General features: G+C 40.8%; 1 pseudogene; it reads right to left on the bottom strand.

The window, feature by feature from the left end:
- Positions 1 to 830: 830 nt before the first annotated feature.
- Positions 831 to 5,481, bottom strand: LOC110893532 (annotated as a pseudogene).
- Between the last annotated feature and the right edge of the window lie 1,735 nt (positions 5,482 to 7,216).

The following is a 7,216-nucleotide window of genomic DNA, read 5'->3' as shown; positions in this document are numbered from 1 at the left end:
TATTACATAAATACTCCTTATATTTTGGGGGCAATTGTTAGGGCTGGATTTTTATGACCTATGATCCTTACTTGGTATCCTAACAAGTGATCCTTGTTTCTTTGGCAGATAGTGATCCTCAGAAGAGCTCCAGGATCAGGATCATGGATCATCCTAAGGATCCTCATACTAACGATTGTTCTCTTTGGATTTAATGTCGTTTTGCAGGAATTACGAGTTGGACTAGGTCTTAGCAACGTAAACAAGGAATCTGTCACGCTAATTTCGCACATGCATAATCAAAGATGGACGTTATGGAGAATATGGAAACTCAGCACAATTCAAGGGCAATTAATTAGGCTAAATTTACTTCTATTCCTAAAGGGGTAACGAGCTAGTAGTTAGGTGATTTGCCTAAAATACAACCACAGACACTTGTATAAATTGCACTCTTCAGTATTTGGAAGACACAACACATTTCTCACACGCTTTAGCATACGATACTATAGTGATCCTTGTACCTAGCTCGTTACCATCCGAAGTTGTAAACATTGTTTGTTATATTGAAGTTTGGTGATCGGTAGTTTCCATCACCCGAGGTTTTTATGCCGGAGATCATTCATTGATCAAGGGCTTTTTCCTCGTATAAATCCTTGTGTCACTTGTGCAATATATATTTAAGTGATCCTTTACTTTGCTCATCATACCAAGCATCATTCCCCGTTTACAAAGAGTTTGGTTGCATTATCCTTGTGTGATTTTTGACCAAAACAAATGTCACAGCGCTTTTTACATTTTCACTCTATGTGTACGTTTTATATGATAAGGGTATTTGGATTTGATCTTTTGTCTTAAATCGTATTCACAACAAGATCGGTGAACTTTCCAACAGATGCATGAGAAGATCCGCCCTCAAGCACTGCAGCCCTCTTTCACCTTCTTTCTCATCTCATCATCACTAATCAACTTCCTAATCCCATCTTTGATCTCCTCCGTCGAAACAATCATCCCGCTACCGCCACCGCCTGCTCTCGTATCCGTCCGGTAATCCATCCTAATCTCCACTGCCAATCCCAGTTCCTCCACCAGCTGAAAAACGTTCAGCTGTTGTTCTGCGTATAGTGGCCAGGCTGCCACCGGAACCCCACACCATATACTTTCCAACGTAGAGTTCCATCCACAGTGCGACACGTACCCACCCACTGACGGGTGGGACAACACCGTCATCTGTGGGGCCCACCCGATCACCTTCCCCAGACTCAATGTGCGCACAAGGAATCCCTCTGGAAGAACTTCTTCGAAGTTGTCATATTCTTTTGGATACTCGAACTTTTCTTTGGGTGGTGGACGACAGAGTGACCATAGAAACCTCTATCCACTCTGTTCAATAGCAACCGCAATCTCCTTCACTTGTTTCTCGTTGAAGCTTCCCATGCTTCCGAAGCATAAAAAACTATCGAGCTCTCCGACTGCTTGTTAAGCCACCTCATAATCTCGTCCATTTTACCGTTGTCTAAGTTCTTGCTCTCTAGGTTCAATATCGGCCCCACCGCAAACACAGGTGGGATCTCATTACTACTGCATAGAAGGTACTTGAGTGCTTGGCTTTCAAGATCTTGTAATGTATTTACTATAATACCATTTGACTCGCGAAACCTGATGTCTGCTAAACAAACTACTAAAATTGACTACTTTAGAATCTCTAAGCTAGACACTAAAAAGCTTTACATCTAGACTCGACCTAAACCACACAATCGGCAAGTGTACCGATCACTGTAGTATGACCTAAGGAAGTACGGATATCGAACCACGAGACTCTACTAATCACGCTAACTAGACTCTAATAAACTCTGACAGACATGACTCAAACTTTTTAATTGTTTTTTTTTTGGGGGGGGGGGGTTACTGAAAATCTAAGGAAATCTATTAAATTAACTATTAACTAGAACTATGCTAATACGAACTAATTGGAAGACTTTTCTTAGATGATGATGAAGCCCACCTAGACTAGAATCCTGGATTGATTTTAAGAATTTACCAGTTAAGTTAACCGCATTCTTTATAGAACCGGGACCTTGTGATACTAAACCTATTAAGACACCAACTAAGCCCCTCAACCCTTCTCGAGGTGAAAGTTATGGTACTACCTAGGCCGTTAATCCTACCGGTTATTGGACTTCCTTCCGGTTATCTAATTATTGTGCAAGTACCCTAATATTGACCTACTCTTTTCCAATTATAGATCTAGGGTAGTTTGAGTTTCTTAATTTGACTTGATAGACTAATAAACCGACGGGGCAACTAAGGCACGACTTTTTCCAAAGACTGTCTAAAGCAATTCGCCGGGTAAGACCTACCAATAGCCCCGCACCTTCCAGATATAAGGACTAGTAGAATACTGAAATCTAGCAAATTATTAACTATTACTTCTAAGGTTTATTGGCCAATTCATCCTAAAGGTCAAAGATCTAGCATGAACCTCTTCCGTAGCAGACAACCACCTAGATTCACACGAAGCAATTGATAATAATTAACCAAATTAAAGTACGCATACACACCAAATTAATAAACCAAACCTCTATAAAACACAATTAAGTCATAAACACATGCAATTTAACTAAAAAGGTTCAAACTTTATTCAAATCCATTCATCGTAGTCTAGGCGGTTTAAGTGTTTAGCCAAGCATGTTAATCGATGAAAGCAATACAAAGTTGTTCAAAAAAGAATTCATGGTTACAAGTTTTGAAAGAGAGAAATCAAACAAACAAGGAACTAAAGAACCCGTGCAAGTCTTCAATCTTCAAACCGAACTCGAACCAATGATTCCCGTGATCCAAGCTCTTCAAACGCAGCACTTCAATCTCCAAAATAAGCATTCAGACTCCACAAATTCGTAACCTCCTTGACGGCAATTTCGTTTTGTATATATACCCTAACATCTCATCAAAACCTAACTGAAAAACCACTTTTCTGCGTATTTGGGGCTAGTTGTAGCACGACGGGTACCCCCTTAGAGCTAGGCGTACGGCGGCGCCCCCCTTTCTACACTTTATTTTTTTCTTGTTTTTCCAGCTTCCCGACTCGTATACGAATCCCGTTTTTCCTCCAAATTGCTCGTTTTGACTCGTTTTTCATCACTTTAAGCAACGGGACCTGAAATCATAGCTTAACGTCAGCAGTATCGAAATTCTAACCTAAACTAGACTCAAAATAACCAAAAACTGACCAAAATATACACTATAAACATATATACTTTGTAGTACATCAAACATCCCCACACTTAGCATTTTTTCGTCCTCGAAAAAGATATATGCAACGGAATCAGGGATGAATAAATACTTGGATCAAAAACTATTTAAATTTTGTTAAAATCAAAGCTTGTGTTAGCCGCGATTGCAAATATACTTGTCCCTTTAAACCCAAATCCGGTCTTAAGCCCCTTATCATACGAATTAGTTTAAGTGCGGTCAATCTACCTAGGGTCTCACGCTAGAAGCTACGGTCCACCTAATCCTGCCTCAAGCTTATAGAACAAAAGGAACGATCACCGGACCAATTCCTAAACGTTTTATATCAAAATCAAGAGAATTTAAAATCAAATATATTTTTTTTCATCTTTTTTTCTTTCTTTTCATTTTTTTCCTTTTCGAGCCTAGACGTTGCTTTACCTAACCTAGAGGTATTCCGGCTGTAAAGTCGCTATCCCCAACTCAGATTACATAGGCGTCGGCAATTTTTCTTTGCAATTTCGATTTCACACATCCTAGAGGCATTCCGGTTGTAGAGTCGTGACGGGTGGTCCATTGGACAACCCTTTGCGATGCTAAAAGACAAGTTTATCCCTCATTTATGTATGTAATTATCTTGAATTAGGTAACTACTGTTGTCTATGTCTCAGGTACGGTTTAGCGGCTCAAATGGAGGAAAAGTGCAGCTTTGGAAGCTTTCGAGTTGAACGGGTTGAGATGCGGAGCAAAAGATGAACAAAACACAAAACTCAGGTTGCCACCGTAAATTACGGTCCCACCGTAATTTACGATGGACCTGAAATCCATTTGGTTCCCACCGTAAAACAGTTTCAATTTACCGTAACAGTTTTATGTCCACCGTAATTTAGGGTGGAGCCGTAAATTACGGTGGAGTCTGCGGAATTTGTGTAACTGCCACATTAAGTGAGTTTTGATGGTGTCTTTTCACCTATTCTCATCATTGGACGTTTTTGGAGCTTGCTAGGGGCGATTTTGGTGATCTTGCTTGGTTGTAAACATTATCTAAACATTTCGTTTGTGTTTTCGATCCGTATGAACATTGAACTTTGTGCTATGATGATTCACCAAGCTATGTGTTGCTAAACTCATGGTGATCATCCTGAATTGAAGGTTTGTTTAAGACTTTTGTGTTTGGATTCGTATTTCTAAAATAATAGACTTGCAATGCTTGTTTGTTTATTATGGTGTGTGGATGCTTGATTGTAAATTGTTGATTGATGTTATACTCATATTCTAAACCGTACGTTCTTGGTGTCGTTGACAATCGAGATATCACGGGAGGGATTAGGGTTGGATATTAGTCAATTGGTTATCGGGTAACAACCTCGCATTGTCATAATCCGAGTACTTAGTTCCCTTTTATCACAACAAACAATTACACACGAATCATGTCTATGTGATTCTTTCTAGTGAATTTAAACACAATTGTCCAAAGCAAACTGGAAATTTAGGATGGTCGCTTGTTCCTAATCTGTTTACAAACTACGGTCTTTGATTTGCAATTTAATTAGTTAATTTTAGTTATTAAAACCAAAACAATCAAATGTGAATTTTAATTTCTGCATTTTAGGTAATTGTAGTTTAATTACAAAGCTATACAATCGACATACTTTCCACATACTCCCTGAGTTTGATACCCTCTTACCACTATCTATGGTTGTTTTTGGGATTAAATTTGCGTGTACCTACGACAGCACGTCAAATTTTGGCGCCGCTGCCGGGGAGTAGTGCGCAATGTGTGTCAGTTTATTAGTTTTGTTTTGTTATTTTCGGGTTTACACTGGTGTGTTTAGTGTGCAGGTTCTACAGGTGCATGCATACTAGAGGCTCTCACAAAGCGTCACCATTGTCATTTGATCCGGAAATCGAAAGAACGCTAAGGCAAAACAGGGTTTTATTACGAGAAAACCGAATCATTGGTTCACCCACTTCACCCATTACACCAAGAAACATCATGGCCGATTCACAAATTCCACCTACAACGGGTCAAACGACCTCATCATTTATACCTACTTCCACACAACCATCACCAAACACAACTATACCAAATTCCACTACAATTCCTACTCCATCTCATGAAACTACACCCACCAACACAACACAACCCATTACTACCCAAGAAGAACCAACCATTACCTTTAACCCATCCACTACTATACCACCATTGTCCCATTTCTTCCCGGGTGCGGGTCCGTCATATTCAACCCATACCATAGCACCAATTTCGACCATTGCCCATGCTACTTCAACATTTAGACCATCGAATCAAGCGGGTTATCAATATTCAAACATTCCATTTGGGCAATCGTCAGGAATTCAAGGAGATGGATATGATGAAGGGTTTGAAGAATTTGAAGGTTATGATGAGGATGGATATTTTTACGGGGGTTATGGTGATCAAGGAGAATTTGGATATGTTCAAAGTCAATCTCAAGGGATGGCAAGTGTTGGTGGAATGCCACAACAACAACAACTCGTACCACAACACATTCGGCCAAGACCACAAGGGCCACCAATGCAACATCCTATTCCATTGCAACAAATTCGGCCACAAAATGTACAACCAAATGTTCAACAACTCCAAAGGCCAATTCAACGCCCACCGATGCCGCAACAGCAATTTCAACAACCAAATGCACCACAAGGGCATGTACCAAGGCCAATGGGTCCTATTCTCCCAAGGGGTAGGTTTGGTGTACCAAGGAGACACCTTAGAGAAAATGTGAGGGGCATCGAAGCACATTTTCGGCCGGTAATCACTCAAAACCCTTCACCGGTAGTTATTCCTCACAATGATCAAGGGAGAACATTTGAAGTGAGGACCAACTCTTTGCAAAGTTTACCAAAATACAAAGGGTTGGCAACAGAGGAGCCTTACTTTCATTTAGAGGCTTATGACTCGATTTGCAACACTCTTGGGAGTCAAGGGTTCTCGGCCGATGACATCAAATTGGTATTATTCCAATTTTCTTTGGAAGATAAGGCGAAGAAATGGTTTTACACGTTACCTTCGGCATCCATATATACATGGGGGGAGATGCAACAAACTTTCTTGGATGAGTTTTACACCGCCCAAAAGACCAACGATGCAAGAAAGGGGTTAAGAAGCTTCCAACAACAACATGGTGAGATGTTTCACGAGGCGTTTGAACGCTTCAATATGATGATAAAGAATTGCCCTCACCATGGAATTGAATTATGGGAGTTGATGAATGCCTTTCACAAGGGGTTGAGTGCCGAAGATGCACGTGACTTGATGTCTATTACCGGTGGGACTTTTGGAACAAATTATGAGAACGATAATTGGGAGTTCTTGGAAAGCATGGCAACTACATCAAAGAGGAAAGCTCAAGCCTCAAGAAGAGCCCGACCGGCCATTGCCCGACCTCAAGTGCACGCCATAGATGATGGTAATGTTCAAACTACTAACCAAATTTATGATGTTTGTGCTTTGTGTAATGAAATAGGTCACGCGGCTGAAAATTGCCAAGGGATGTTGGAAGTGCAATACGAAGAAGTCCATGCGGTTCAAGGTCAAGGTCAAGGAGGAGGTGGTAGGAATTACAACAACATGAACTCTAATACCTACCACCCCGGGTTGAGGAATCACCCGAATTTTCGGTACGGGAACCCTTCAAATCAAGCCAACCTGAACTTTCAAGGTAGCCAAGGTAACTTTGGTTCACGCCAATCTTATAATAACCAAGGTGGATACCGAGGCGGAAACAACCAAGGCTATCAAAAACAATACCAAACGGGTCAAGAACAAGGGGGGTCTTCGGGTGGAAACGAGATGATGGAGATGCTAAAGAGCATGCAAATGGAGATGCAAAAACGGAACCAACTCGATGAAGTTCGAATGCAAAAGGATAAGGTTCGCGACAAAAGCATCCAATCACTAACAACCCAAATGGGTCAATTAGCAACCGATGTGGCTGAATTGAAGAAAAGTAAGGGTCAACTTCCA

Source organism: Helianthus annuus, chromosome 12, assembly GCF_002127325.2.
Source record: "Helianthus annuus cultivar XRQ/B chromosome 12, HanXRQr2.0-SUNRISE, whole genome shotgun sequence".
NCBI classification, from domain to species: Eukaryota; Viridiplantae; Streptophyta; class Magnoliopsida; order Asterales; family Asteraceae; genus Helianthus; species Helianthus annuus.
Note: the sequence above shows the minus strand (reverse complement) of the source record. Positions and strands in the feature narration are given on the sequence as shown.